The 15,307-nt window shown below is 46.4% G+C and overlaps 1 protein-coding gene across 2 annotated transcripts in view; it reads left to right on the top strand.

Moving 5' to 3' along the window:
* The first annotated feature begins 2,417 nt into the window (after window positions 1-2,417).
* Window positions 2,418-15,307, top strand: part of LOC121551681 (myosin light chain kinase, smooth muscle) — a 113,036-nt gene continuing 100,146 nt past the window's right edge. For both annotated transcript variants that reach the window (XM_041864397.2, XM_041864404.2), the window contains exon 1: window positions 2,418-2,581. The gene's annotated coding sequence lies outside the window, so the exon portion shown is untranslated. The remainder of the gene's footprint in view (window positions 2,582-15,307) is intronic.

Below are 15,307 nucleotides of genomic sequence, written 5' to 3' on the forward strand. Positions count from 1 at the left end.
AATCAAGAAATGCATTTCACTGGGTGCTGTAACAGCCAGGAGACGTGGCAGGTGTTTTCACCATTCAGCCTTTAACCTGAATCCCACACTGACTAAATGACCATTCCACATGTTACAACTGTCTGCCTCAACTCTTGCGACTGCTCAGCTCCAAGAACATTTATTTTTCACAGTAATATTTCATCGGCACAAAAATAACTATACACTTTAAATGGGGCTTTCAAAAATGGTGTTCAAGCTAGTGGCTGTTTGTCCGTAGTTACCACAGCTACAAAGTCAAAATGAGCTTTTTGGTCTTAATTTAAGGTTAGGGCGAGGCATAAGGTTAGCAGTGTCGTTAAGGTTAGGGTTGGGTTTAAAATCTGATTTTAAGAAGAGAAATTGTAGAAATAGGCGGGGATTAGCCATAATTATGACTTTGTGGATGTGGTAACTAGTGACGACCCTAGTGGCTCTTGGTGACAGTCGTGAACTATGGTGTCTGAACTGATTGTGGAGTGAATACAGTGACAAATGCAGAGGAGAAACAACCCTAGCCTGTCCTTTTTGTTTTGAGTAATCACAACCTGTCCAGGTAATGATGCAAATAGCCTGAAAGGCTATTTCAGTTTCGCAACTGGGTATTCAAGGTTGTAAATACATACTCTATATATACAAAAGTATGTGGACACCCTTTCACATTTTTGGATTCGGCTATTTCAGCCACACCCATTGTTGACGGGTGTATAAAATTTGGCACACCGCCATGCAATCTCCATAGACAAACATTGGCAGTAAAATGGCCTTACTGTGAAGAGCTCAGTGACTTTCAACGTGGAACCGTCATAGGATGCCACCTTTCCAACAAGTCAGTTCGTCAGATTTTTGCCCTGCTGGAGCAACAACTGCTCAGCCATGAAGTGGTAGGCATCACAAGCTCACAGAACGGGACCGCGGAGTGCTGAAGCACGTAGCGCGTAAAAATCGTATGTCCTGGTTGCAACACTCACTACCTAGTTCCAAACCGCCTCTGGAAGCAACATCAGCACAATAACTGTTAGTCAGGAGTTTCATGAAATGGGTTTCCATGGCCGAGCAACCGCACACAAGCCTAAGATCACCATGCACAATGCCAAGCGTCGGCTGGAGTGATGTAAAGCTTGCCGCCATTGGACTCTGGAGAAGTGGAAACGCGTTCTCTAGTGTGATGAATTACACGTCACCATCTGGCAGTCCGACAGACGAATCTAGGTTTGGTGGATGCCAGGAGAACACTACCTGCCCGAATGCTTAGTGCCAACTGTAAAGTTTGGTGGAGGAGGAATAATGGTTTGGGGCTGTTTTTCATGGTTTGGGCTAGGCCCCTTAGTTCCGGTGAAGGGAAATGTTAACGATACAGCAGACAATGACATTCTAGACGATTCTGTGCTTCCAACTTTGTGGCAACAGTTTGGGGAAGGCCCTTTCCTGTTTCAGCATGACACAATGCCCCCGTGCACAAGGCGAGGTCCATACAGAAATGATTTGTCGAGATCGGTGAGGAAGAACTTGACTGGCCTGCACAGAGCCCTGACCTCAACCCCATCGAACACCTTTGGGATGAATTAGAACGCCGACTGCGAGCCAGGCCTAATCGCCCAACATCAGTGCCCGACCTCACTAATGCTCTTGTGGCTGAATGGAAGCAAGTCCCCGCAGCAATGTTCCAGCATCTAGTGCAGGGTTCTTCAATTCCGGTCCTGGAGGGCCGAAACACTTCTGTTTTTTATTTCTACCTGGTAGTTAATTGCACTCACCTGGTGTCCCAGGTCTGAATTAGCCCCTGATTAGAAGGAGAGGATGAAAAACAGAGGTGTTTCGGCCCTCCAGGACCGGAATTGAAGAGCCCTGATCTAGTGGAAAGCCTTCCCAGAAGTGTGGAGGCTGTTATAGCAGCAAAGGGGGGACCAACTCCATATTAATGCCAATGATTTTGGAATGAGATGTTCGATGAACAGGTGTCCACATACTACTCATGTAGTATATCTGTAAAGGATTGAAAGTTGGTTACATTTCAGAATATGGCTTTCTGTTTGTAGACTATGTGAAATAAGCACTGAATAGCCTATGTAAATTATCTATTTGAAATTACCAGCTGAAAATAGTGAACTAATCCTCAAATAAATAGTGGAAGAAGTTGATGGCAGATGGTTCAAAACACCCTCAAGCTGAGAGCAAAATACATCATATAGTTCATATATAATTTACAGTTGACAAATGCTGTGTGTGACCCAGACCAGACAGTACATTTGGGGATAGAGCTGCAGATTTTCAGACCTCCCCTTTTCCCTTCTCGCACGACCAATGAAAGGTCTCAAAACATATATGTTAGGATTGACTCCAAAAAGTTTGATACTGGCAACGAATCCCGCAAGATCCTACGAGTAGAAGGCGATAAATCCGACGCGTGAGTGTCATATCTATCTGAAAGCGCGATACATTTTCTCTGCTGAATTGTTCAAGGAGAAGGTTATCTCTTCAGAGTGAAAAGTTTGAGCAGAGGAGCAGCGGTTCAAATTGGAGAGACGCTATTTTGGAGCACTCTTGGCAACGTGCTGTTTTGGTAAGTCCAACTGAAATATTGAAAATGTTTGTCTCAGCCTACCTGTAACTCTGGGATATCACTGCACCTACAAAAGGTTTGTCTGATCATGGTAGGCTATTGCATAAACGTTTAGAATGAAGGAACTCTGATCATGACAATAGACAACTTTTATTATAGCGTACTTAGTTTATTTATTTAGGTTACTGTATTATTTATGTAACATTACAATTGTTGTTTGTATGGATTTCCATTTTCAGGCCAGAAATACATCGACTTTTTTTTAGACTTTAAATTGAAATCTGTGAAATTACTATTGACATTATTCTACTGAATTATTTGAAGTAGCCTAACACTTTACCACAACATTTTCAATCTATTGTTTTTTTGTTGTTGAGCTTTTCATTTGTTGCTTTTTAGTTCCAAGTTGCACATAAACACTGCAGTAGATGAATAGAACATCAGGTAGTGTATTTTATTTCAAGGTGTTCTCAGGGCAATTTGTATTGTTCTGTACTTAAATCTGTGACGCTCCATTTAGTATGATATATTACGTTACATTGGGTTACATTATGAATGGAATAGCGGTCGTACAATATCATTCATATTACCCGGTCATACAGTAGAATACGAATTGGATGACTTAACTTATCACACGTCTTGGAGGACATATAGAATTAAATAAAAGTGTCCACAACAGAGGATCGAGTTCTCGAATTGAGCAGTTTATTAACCAGAATTCACAGGCTACTGTCTGGCGGTAGCATATGCCAAATAAATCAGTAAACAACAACAGGTATCCAACTCTCTGTCAGGATGCAAAAAGACATCAAACAATAGCAAGCATGGTCTTTCAACCTGCAGTGCCTGACCTCCTGATAAACCCCTCCTCCTCCCCCCTCCACAAGGACACCTGGCACCGGACCATTCCAGGCATTCCTTTGGTTGGCAGACAACAGGTTGACTGGCATGCCGGACCCCGCAAAACCGGGTACTGGTAAAGTGCACCACAACAAAGGAACAACATAACTTAGGCACACATAGCTGTCTATGTGGTCCTCTGTAGCTCAGCTGGTAGAGCACGGCGCTTGTAACGCCAAGGTAGTGGGTTCGATCCCCGGGACCACCCATACACAAAAAAAAAATGTATGCACGCATGACTGTAAGTCGCTTTGGATAAAAGCGTCTGCTAAATGGCATATTATATTATTATATTATTATATGTGGGTCGCTAAACATCCCCTTGGAAGTCTTGGAAGCGACCCGGAGGTCTCATTTGTCCATGTGGGCGTGATGGGGGCAGAGTGTCCACTCGTGACACAGGGTGTTCAGTCTGTGATACGGGGCTGACCCTCTGGGGCCCAGGGGATGAGGGCAGGGACATGGGGGCACAGGGGATACTGTCCATGGCTCTGGTGAACCCTGCAGTAGCACAGGGGAGACTGGGTTAGTGGGCCATCTGCAGCCCTGTCTGCGGTGCCTAGGTGTGTGGGGAATGTCATTGCCAGAGGGACAGGTAGTGGGGGTCCCTGGGGTTTGTGGAGGAGAAGTGGCCCCTCTGTATGGGGCTAACCTGTCCCAGTGCAGTAAGACCTTTCTCCCCAGAGGGAGCTGGACCCGTCACACCACCTCCCTCATCATCTCTAAGACCCTGCAGGGCCCCACCCAGTGACTGTTGAGCTTGGGACATCGGCCTTTCTTTCAAAGGGGGCTGTAGACCCAGACCATACTTCCTTTTCTGCCTCACACCTACGTTCAGCAGTTGTTCTCTGGCGAAGGTGTCTCCTGGTGTACTCTGGCCCCGGAGGAACAGCAGGGCTATCAGTGGGCTGCCGAAACGCCATCTCCGCAGGGGTGCGGATCTCTCTCCCCAGCATGAGAAGAGCAGGTGTGCAGGAGGTGGAGTACTGGCACGCCATGAGGACCAGGGCCAGATGCTTGTCCCAATCATGCTGGTGTTTGGCAGAAATGGTCAGCTGCTGTACAAGCGTTTTGTTGAAGCACTCCACAAGGCCGTTGCTCTGTGGGTGGAGTGGAGTAGTGCGGGTCTTGTGCATATTTAGCCGCTCACACATGGTGGCAAACACACGGCACTCAAAGTTTCTGCCTCTGAATGGACTCCGCAGCGCCAAACTTGGTGAACATAACCGCTGTGAGGGAGTCTACGATGGTTTCTGCCTGCTGGTCAGGCAGAGCGTAGGCCATTTTGTAAAATAGTCCATGGCCGTGAGCACCCAGTGGTTTCCACTGTCTGGTGGGGAATGGCCCGACTACATCCACTCCCACTCTTTCCATGTTAGCCCCGACTGGAAACTGTTGGAGCTCTGCATGAGAGCGGCCTAGAGGGCCCTTTCTCGCTGTGCAGATGTCACAGCGGCGGCAAAAGTCCTCCACATCCCTCTTGTGCTGAGCCCAGTAGAAGCCTTGACGGTGGCAACAGAGGGTTTTTGTGACCCCAAAGTGTCCAGTCCCTACTCATCCATGCATGCCCTGGAGCACAGCCTCCTGCAGTGCTTTGGGGACCGCCACCTCTCTTCTCCTGTAGCTGGCCTCTGCTGCGCCTCCACCCACTGTAGCACTGACTGTGTCCAGCTCCTGCTGCTGCCTCCATTCAGCCATGTTGACAGCCTGCAGCTCACAGCAGACAGGCACATGACATATGTCACAGACCCCCTCCTCTGTACACAGCTCTCTCACGGGCCTCTCTCCGCTCACAGTGGCGGAACCCGTCTGCAGTACAGGGCCAGCCGGACATGGCGTTGGAGTGGCGTGCCCCCACCCTGCTTACGACTGAAGCTCCTTCGACCAGCATGTGACCTTCCCCTCTGGCACTTTAAAAGACATGAGGCACTGGAGAGCAGAGTGGTCAGTCCTTACCATGAAGGGCAGGCCACCCAGGTAGTACTTGAAGTGTTTGATGGATGACACCACAGCGAGGAGCTCATGCTGGGTGAGACAGTAGTGGCACTCGTGTTTGTTGAATGTCTTGCTGAAGTAAGCCACCACTCTCTCCCCCTCAGGCCCCACCTGGGCCAGCACCCCACCCATTCCCACATTGCTTGCGTCCGTGTCCAGGATAGAGGGCAAGGTGGGGTCAGTCGGGGGTGAGCAAGGAGGCCTCAATCAGTGCACGCTGGAGGGTGTTTAAGGCCTCCTGGCACGCCACTGTCCATGTTAAGGCCGTGTCCTTCGGCAGCAGGCGGATTAGGGGAGTGGCGACACTGGAGAAGCCCCGTACAAACTTTTTGGAGAAATGTCCTCTGGTCTGATGAAACAAAAATAGAACTGTTTGGCCATAATGACCATCGTTATGTTTGGAGGAAAAAGGGGGTTGTTTGCAAGCCGAAGAACACCATCCCAACCGTGAAGCACAGGGGTGGCAGCATCATGCTGTGGGGGTGCTTTACTGCAGGAGGTACTGGTGCACTTCACAAAATAGATGGCATCATGAGGAAGGAAAATAATGTGGATATATTGAAGCAACATCTCAAGACATCAGTCAGGAAGTTAAAGCTTGGTCGCAAATGGGTCTTCCAAATGGATAATGACCCCAAGCATACTTCCAAAGTTGTGGCAAAATGGCTTAAGGACAACAAAGTCAAGGTATTGGAGTGGCCATCACAAAGCCCTGACCTCAATCCTATAGAAAATGTGTGGGCAGAACTGAAAAAGCGTGTGTGAGCAAGGAGGCCTACAAACCTGACTCAGTTACACCAGCTCTGTCAGGAGGAATGGGCCAAAATTCACCCAACTTATTGTGGGAAGCTTGTGAAAGGCTACCCAAAACGTTTGACCCAAGTTAAACAATTGAAAGGCAAAGCTACCAAATACAAATTGAGTGTATGTAAACTTCTGACCCACTGGGAATGTGATGAAAGAAATAAAAGCTTAAATAAATAATTATCTCTACTACTATTCTGACATTTCACATTCTTAAAATAAATGTCAGGAATTGTGAAAAACTGAGTTTAAATATATTTGGCTAAGGTGTATGTAAACTTCCGACTTCAACTGTAGGTACAGTGAGGGGAAAAAAGTATTTGATCCCTTGCTGATTTTATGTTTGCCCACTGACAAAGAAATGATCAGTCTATAATTTTAATGGTAGGTTTATTTGAACAATGAGAGACAGAATAACAACAAAAAAATCCAGAAAAACGCATGTCAAAAATGTTATAAATTGATTTTCATTTTAATGAGGGGAAATAAGTATTTGACCCCCTCTCAATCAGAAAGATTTCTGGCTCCCAGGTGTCTTTTATACAGGTAACGAGCTGATTAGGAGCACACTCTATAAAAGACACCTGTCCACAGAAGCAAGCAATCAATCAATCAGGTTCCAAATTCTCCACCATGGCCAAGCCCAAAGAGCTCTCCAAGGATGTCAGGGACAAGATTATAGACCTACACAAGGCTGGAATGGGCTACAAGCCCATCGCCAAGCAGCTTGGTGAGAAGGTGACAACAGTTGGTGCGATTATTCGCAAATGGAAGAAACACAAAAGAACTGTCAATCTCCCTCGGCCTGGGGCTCCATGCAAGATCTCACCTTGTGGAGTTGTAATGATCATGAGAACGGTGAGGAATCAGCCCAGAACTACACGGGAGGATCTTGTCAATGATCTCAAGGCAGCTGGGACCATAGTCACCAAGAAAACAACTGGTGACACACTACGCCGTGAAGGACTGAAATCTTGCAGCGCCCGCAAGGTCCTCCTGCTCAAGAAAGCACATATACAGGGCCGTCTGAAGTTTGCCAATGAATATCTGAATGATTCAGAGGAGAACTGGATGAAAGTGTTGTGGTCAGATGAGACCAAAATGGAGCTCTTTGGCATCAACTCAACTCGCCGTGTTTGGAGGAGGAATGCTGCCTATGACCCCAAGAACACCATCCCCACTGTCAAACATGGAGGTGGAAACATCATGCTTTGGGGACAGGACAACTTCACCGCATCAAAGGGACGATGGACGGGGCCATGTACCGTCAAATCTTGGGTTAGAACCTCCTTCCCTCAGCCAGGGCATTGAAAATGGGTCGTGGATGGGTATTCCAGCATGACAATGACCCAAAACACACGGCCAAGGCAACAAAGGAGTGGCTCAAGAAGAAGCACATTAAGGTCCTGGAGTGGCCTAGCCAGTCTCCAGACCTTAATCACATAGAAAATCTGTGGAAGGAGCTAAAGGTTCGAGTTGTCAAACGTCAGCCTCAAAACCTTTATGACTTGGAGAAGATCTGCAAAGAGGAGTGGAACAAAATCCCTCCTGAGATGTGTGCAAACCTGGTGACCAACCACAAGAAACATCTGACCTCTGTGATTGCCAACAAGGGTTTTGCCACCAAGTACTAAGTCATGTTTTGCAGAGGGGTCAAATACTTATTTCCCTCATTAAAATGAAAATACATTTACAACATTTTTGACATTTGTTTTTCTGGATTATTTTTTTGTTATTCTGTCTCTCACTGTTCAAATAAACCTACCATTAAAAGTATAGACTGATCATGTCTTTGTCAGTGGGCAAACGTACAAAATCAGCAGGGGATCAAATACTTTTTTCCTTCACTGTATTCCTCTTGTCCAGATGGGATAGGGCAGTGTGCAGTGCGATGGCGATTGCATCGTCTGTGGATCTATTGGGGCGGTATACAAATTGAAGTGGGTCTAGGGTGTCAGGTAAGGTGGAGGTGATATGATCCTTAACTAGCCTCTCAAAGCACTTCATGATGACAGAAGTGAGTGCTACGGGGTGATATTCATTTAGTTCAGTTGCCTTTTGCTTTCTTGAGTACAGGAACAATGGTGGACATCTTGAAGCAAGTGGGGACAGCAGACTGGGATAGGGAGAGATTGAATATGTCAGTAAACACTCCAGCGGCTAGTGATGCTGTCTGGGCCGGTAGCCTTGCGAGGGTTAACACGCTTAAACGTCTTACTCACGTTGGCCACGGAGAACGAGAGCCCACAGTCCTTGGGAGCGGGCCGCGTTGGTTGCACTGTGTTATCCTCAAAACGGGCGAAGAAAGTGTTTAGCTTGTCCAGGAGCAAGACGTCGGTGTCCACGACGTGGCTTGTTTTCCCTTTTGTGATCCGGGATTGTCTGTAGACCCTTCCACATACGTCTTGTGTCTGAGCTGTTGAATTGCGACTCCACTTTGTCTCTGTGCTGATGTTTTGCCTGTTTGATTGCCTTACGGCGGGAATAACTACACTGTTTGTATTCAACCATATTCCCAGTCACCTTGCCGTGGTTAAATGCAATTGTTCTCACTTTCAGTTTTGCGCGAATGCTACCATCTATCCATGGTTTTTGGTTTGGGTAGGTTTTAATAGTCACAGTGGGAACAACATCCCCTATACACTTCCTGATGAACTCAGTCACCATGTCCGTGTATATGTCAATGTTATTTTCAGAGGCAACCCGGAACATATCCCTGTCCGCGTGATCAAAACAATCTTGAAGCATGGATTCCAATTGGTCAGACCAGCGTTTGAATAGACCTTAGCACGGGTACTTCCTGTTTGAGTTCCTGTCTATAGGAAGGGAGGAGCAGGATGGAGTCGTGATCTGATTTGCCAAAGCGTGGTTGGGGGAGGGCCTTGTAGCCATCCCGGAAGGGAGAGTAACAATGTTCAAAAGTTTTTGAAGCGCGAGTACAACAGGCAATGTGTTGATAGAACTTCGGTAGCGTTTTCCTCAAATTTGCTTTGTTAAAATCCCCAGCTATAATAAATGCAGCCTCAGGATATGTGGTTTCCAGTTTGCACAAAGTCCAGTGTAGTTCCTTGAGGGCCGTCGTGGTATCGGCTTGAGGGGGAATATACACGGCTGTGACTATAACCAAAGAGAATTCTCTTGGGAGGTAATACGGTCAGCATTTGATTGAAAGGTATTCTAGGTCGGGTGAACAAAAGTACTTGAGTTCCTATATGTTATCACAATCACATCATGAGTAGTTAATCATGAAACATACACCACCGCCTTTCTTCTTTCCAGAGAGTTCTTTATTCCTGTCTGTCTGATGTACTGAGAAGCCAGCTGGCTGTATGGACGGGGACAGTATATCAGGAGAGAGCCATGATTACGTGAAACACAGTATGTTACAGTCCCTGATGTATCTCTTGAAGGAGATCCTCTCCCTGAGCTCGTCTACTTTATTGTCCAGGGACTGAACATTAGCGAGTAATATACTCGGAAGCGGTGGATGGTGTGCACGCCTCCTGAGTCGGACTAGAAGTGCACTCCGAATACCTATTCTCTGCTGGTGGCGTCTTGTAGCAGCCTCTGGGATAAGTTCAATTGCCCTGGCGGGTATGAACAAAGGATCACATTCATGAAAGTCGTATTTCTGGTCATAATGCTGGTGAGTTACCGCCGTTCTGAAATCCCAAAGTTATTTCCGGCTGTATGTAATAACACAAAAAACGTTCTGGGCTAATAATGTAAGAAATAACACACAAAAAAAAAAAAAAATACTGCAAAGTTGCTTAGGAGCTAGAAGCAGAGCTGCCAAGTAGATTATTAGAAAATCATGTAGTGTATTTTATTTAGCCTTGGGGTGAGGGTCTCATCACATTGGATTGAAGTGACTGATGTAAATCATCCTGGCTTTGCCCCCTCTGAAGCATTCTAAAACCATTCTATTATCTGATGGATTTTGTTTGAAAGGAATTTGATTTCCATTGCCAGCATGAACGACAACAATGACCATTTCTAGGTTAATAATGAACATTTATATTCATTTTTCTAGTCTTCTATTCTTGGAATTTTAGAGTTGTTGGATTTCTTCTTATTGAGCTTCATCCATAATCAGTTGGACATGAGTAGTGCCATAAGTAATGAAACGCAGGTGATTGAACAGGAAGTCCAGTTAATATTTAACACTGTAATAGTAATCTTCTCTCGCCAGCTGTGCTCTGGCAGTCAGCTACTATGTTGGGCACCCAGAACCTAACGACGGCCTTGAATAGGAGCTGGTCTTGGTCAGCACTTTTCCCTGTCCAGACACTGACTATAGGGAGACAATGGAGCTGGTTGGTGTTACAGTAGGTCATGTAAAATGCCCAGGTTTTCCAGAAATCCCAGTTGGAAGATTCCTGAAATCAGGAGGGAATAAGCAGGAAATCTGGAATCATCCAATGTGGATTTATGAAAAACCTGGGATATTTTTTAAGTTACTGGAATTTTTCAACCCTAGTAATAGCTTAATTATTATGGTTTGATATGACATGACTCGGCTACAGTCACAGTTGGCAAATTGAACTGTTATGGGGCATTGGTTAGGCCTACAGCTACAAAACTGACGACAACACCCCAGCATCATTATGTGGTCAAGCAATGAGCTGGTATCTGTGTATCCCAAAAGGCACCCTATTCCCTATATAGTGCACTACTTTTGACCAGAGCCCTATGGGGAATAGGGTGCCATTTGGGACGTACGTTGTGTTGAGAGGAGCGGGTTACAGGGTTGTTACTAGCCTTATCACAGTCCTGTCAGTGTCCTATGAGCTTCCTGATGCTATTGACAAGCAGTACCATTGTCTCTGTATACCATGGACCCGATTTCTCTCACTCATGTTTTCCCAGCTGTCGGTCAACAGTGTGTCACGTTTACCAAAAGCCCCAACAAGTGTGATTCTACTGCGGATAAGATTGGACATTGTGTTCACACATATGTCATCCGATTTGTCCCCATCATTCTCCTTTCATTATGTCCTTTGTATTTAACTGCAGGCCCCCTCAGTGTTGTACACCTGTTTGTCATCCTGGTGATTCATCGTGCATCCCAAATGGCACCCTATACCCTATTCCCTATATAGTGCACTACTTTTGTCCAGAGCCTGGTCAAAAGTAGTGCACTCAATAGGGAATAGGGTGTCATTTGGGATGCAGACATGGTCCACCTGAGGTAGTTGCGGAGTGCAGTATATCTTTCATCATGTTTTGTAGTCCTACCGTACATGTTGCATAGTACACATTTATAGCAGAAATGTCCCGTTCTCTACATACACTTATGTTTTGCTTTTGATATTGCTACATTTCCTCTAAGGGTCTCGCCTTGAGTTTTCTCCATGTCTGGTTGAGCAGTTCAATGTTCAATGTGATAAGCATATAGCACTTCACCACATGGGTTGACATAAACACTTTGTGCAACATAAAAACTGATCTCCAGCCTGTCTTAAAATAATAGCTCTTTAACTGGTAGTTAGTCGTTTTTATTTGTACTTTACAATTTACATTTTTGACAACTTTTACTTTTACTCCACTACATTCCTACAGAAAATAATATACTTTTTACTCCATACATTTTCCCTGACACCCAAAATAACTCATTACATTTAGAATGGTTGGCAGGTCATGAAAATGGTCCAATTTCACGCACTTATCAAGAGAACATCCCTTGTCATCCTTACTGCCTCTGATCTGGCAGACTACCTAAACACATGCTTCATTTGTAAATTATGTCTGAGTGTTGGAGTGTGCCCCTGGCTATCCGTAAATTAAAAAATACAAGAAAATCGTGCCGTCTGGTTTGCTTAATAAAATGAATTTTAAATGATTTATACTTTTACTTTTGATACTTACGGTAAGTATCAAAAGTAAATGTAATTGCTAAAATATACTTAAGTATATTTAAAACCAAATACTTTTAGACTTTTACTCATTTTACTGGGTGACTCACTTTTACTTGAGTCATTTTCTATTAAGGTATCTTTACTTTTACTCGAGTATGAAAATTGGGTATTTTTTCCACCACTGCCAAATACAGTAACTTTAACTCTGGGAATCCAGGTGTTTTATCAGGCTACAGGTTTGGCTCAAATGACTGGCACCTTATTTCCTTATATAGTGCACTACTTTTGACCATGGCCCATAGGGCTCTGGGCAAAAGCAATGCACTATGTAGGGAATAGGGTGCCATTTGGGACGCAGCCAGTGAGTTGTGTGATAAGTCTGAGTGATTAGGCTGATCTGTGTATCTGTCCTTTCATGATGGCATTCTTTGCAGGTTATCAACCTGTGAGTAGATGCTGGTACGGCTTGGCTTCATCCCAAATGGCACCCTATTCCCTACACAGTACCCTATGAGCCCTAGTCAAAAGTAGTGCACTACATAGGGAATAGGGTATAATTTGGGATGTATACCTTATGTACTGTGGGTTATCATGTGTGCTTATCTCACCCTAATGACTTTGAGTGAAGGTGAATGACCCCATGGCCATGTAAAAGTCTGAGGTGTTTGCTTGTTGCTAACAACAGTACAGAAGAAAGCCCCAAACTGTCAGAGAAAGAGTAGATCTCTCCCAGCCAGGTGTTCCAGATATGCATCTGTGACTTAACCCTTAGACAAATTGGTGCATTCACCCTATAGCTAGTGGGATAACCACTTTACAATAGTATTATTTTATTATTATATTTTTTGGGGGGGGGGTAGAGGGATTACTTTATCCTATCCCAGGTATTCCTTAAAGAGGTGGGGTTTCAAATGTCTCCGGAAGGTGGTGAGTGACTCCGCTGTCCTGGCGTCGTGAGGGAGCTTGTTCCACCATTGGGGTGCCAGAGCAGCGAACAGTTTTGACTGGGCTGAGCGGGAACTCTGCTTCCGCAGAGGAAGGGGAGCCAGCAGGCCAGAGGTGGATGAACGCAATGCCCTCGTTTGGGTGTAGGGACTGATCAGAGCCTGAAGCTACGGAGGTGCCGTTCCCCTCACAGCTCCATAGGCAAGCACCATGGTCTTGTAACAGATGCGAGCTTCAACTGGAAGCCAGTGGAGTGTGCGGAGGAGCGGGGTGACGTGAGAGAACTTGGGAAGGTTGAACACCAGACGGGCTGCGGCATTCTGGATGAGTTGTAGGGGTTTAATGGCACAGGCAGGGAGCCCAGCCAACAGCGAGTTGCAGTAATCCAGACGGGAGATGACAAGTGCCTGGATTAGGACCTGTGCCGCTTCCTGTGTAAGGCAGGGTCGTACTCTCCGAATGTTGTAGAGCATGAACCTACAGGATCGGGTCACCGCCTTGATGTTAGCGGAGAACGACAGGGTGTTGTCCAGGGTCACGCCAAGGCTCTTCGCACTCTGGGAGGAGGACACAACGGAGTTGTCAACCGTGATGGCGAGATCATGGAACGGGCAGTCCTTCCCCGGGAGGAAGAGCAGCTCCGTCTTGCCAAGGTTCAGCTTGAGGTGGTGATCCGTCATCCATACTGATATGTCTGCCAGACATGCAGAGATGCGATTCGCCACCTGGTTATCAGAATGGGAAAAGGAGAAGATTAGTTGTGTATCGTCAGCGTAGCAATGATAGGAGAGGCCATGTGAGGATATGACAGAGCAAAGTGACTTGGTGTATAGCGAAAATAGGAGAGGGCCTAGAACTGAGCCCTGGGGGACACCAGTGGTGAGAGCACGTGGTGCAGAGACAGCTTCTCACCACGCCACTTGGTAGGAGCGACCGGTCAGGTAGGACGCAATCCAAGAGTGAGCCGCGCCGGAGATGCTCGGAGAGGGTGGAGAGGAGGATCTGATGGTTCACAGTATCAAAGGCAGCAGACAGGTCTAGAAGGACAAGAGCAGAGGAGAGAGAGTTAGCTTTAGCAGTGCGGAGAGCCTCCGTGACAGAGAAGAGCAGTCTCAGTTGAATGACCAGTCCTGAAACCTGACTGGTTTGGATCAAGAAGATCATTCTGAGAGAGATAGCAAGAGAGTTGGCTAAAGACGGCACGCTCAATAGTTTTGGAAAGAAAAGAAAGAAGGGATACTGGTCTGTAGTTGTTGACATCAGTGGGATCGAGTGTTGGTTTTTTGAGAAGGGGTGCAACTCTCGCTCTCTTGAAGACGGAAGGGACATAGCCAGCGGTCAAGGATGAGTTGATCAGCGAGGTGAGGTAGGGTAGAAGGTCACCGGAGATGGTCTGGAGAAGAGAGGAGGGGATAGGGTCAAGCGGGCAGGTTGTTGGGCGGCCTGCAGTCACAAGTCGCAAGATTTTATCTGGAGAGAGAGGGGAGAAAGAAGTCAAAGCATAGGGTAGGGCAGTGTGAGCAGGACCAGCAGTGTCATTTGACTTAACAAACGAGGATCGGATGTCGTCAACCTTCTTTTCAAAGTGGTTGACGAAGTCATCCACAGAGAGGGAGGAGGAGGGAGGGAGGGGGGATTCAGCAGGGAGGAGAATGTGGCAAAGAGCTTCCTAGGGTTAGAGGCAGATGCTTGGAATTTAGAGTGGTAGAAAGTGGCCTTAGCAGCAGAAACAGATGAAGAAAATGTAGAGAGGAGGGAGTGAAAAGATGCCAGGTCCGCAGGGAGTCTAGTTTTCTTCCATTTCCGCTCAGCTGCCCGGAGCTCTGTTCTGTGAGCTCGCAATGAGTCATCAAGCCACGGAGCTGGAGGGGAGGACCGAGCCGGCCGGGAGGATAGGGGACATAGAGAGTCAAAGGATGCAGAAAGGGAGGAGAGGAGGGTTGAGGAGGCAGAATCAGGAGATTGGAGGGAGAAGAATTGAGCAGAGGGAAGAGATGATAGGATGGAAGAGGAGAGAGTAGCGGGAGAGAGAGAGCGAAGGTTGCGGCGGCGCATTACCATCTGTGTAGGGGCAGAGTGAGTAGTGTTGGAGGAGAGCGAGAGAGAAAAGGATACAAAGTAGTGGTCGGAGACATGGAGGGGAGTTGCAGTGAGATTAGTAGAAGAACAGCATCTAGTAAAGATGAGGTCAAGCGTATTGCCTGCCTTGTGAGTAGGGGGGGAC

Source organism: Coregonus clupeaformis, chromosome 4 (genome assembly GCF_020615455.1).
Source record: "Coregonus clupeaformis isolate EN_2021a chromosome 4, ASM2061545v1, whole genome shotgun sequence".
Lineage (NCBI taxonomy): Eukaryota > Metazoa > Chordata > Actinopteri > Salmoniformes > Salmonidae > Coregonus > Coregonus clupeaformis.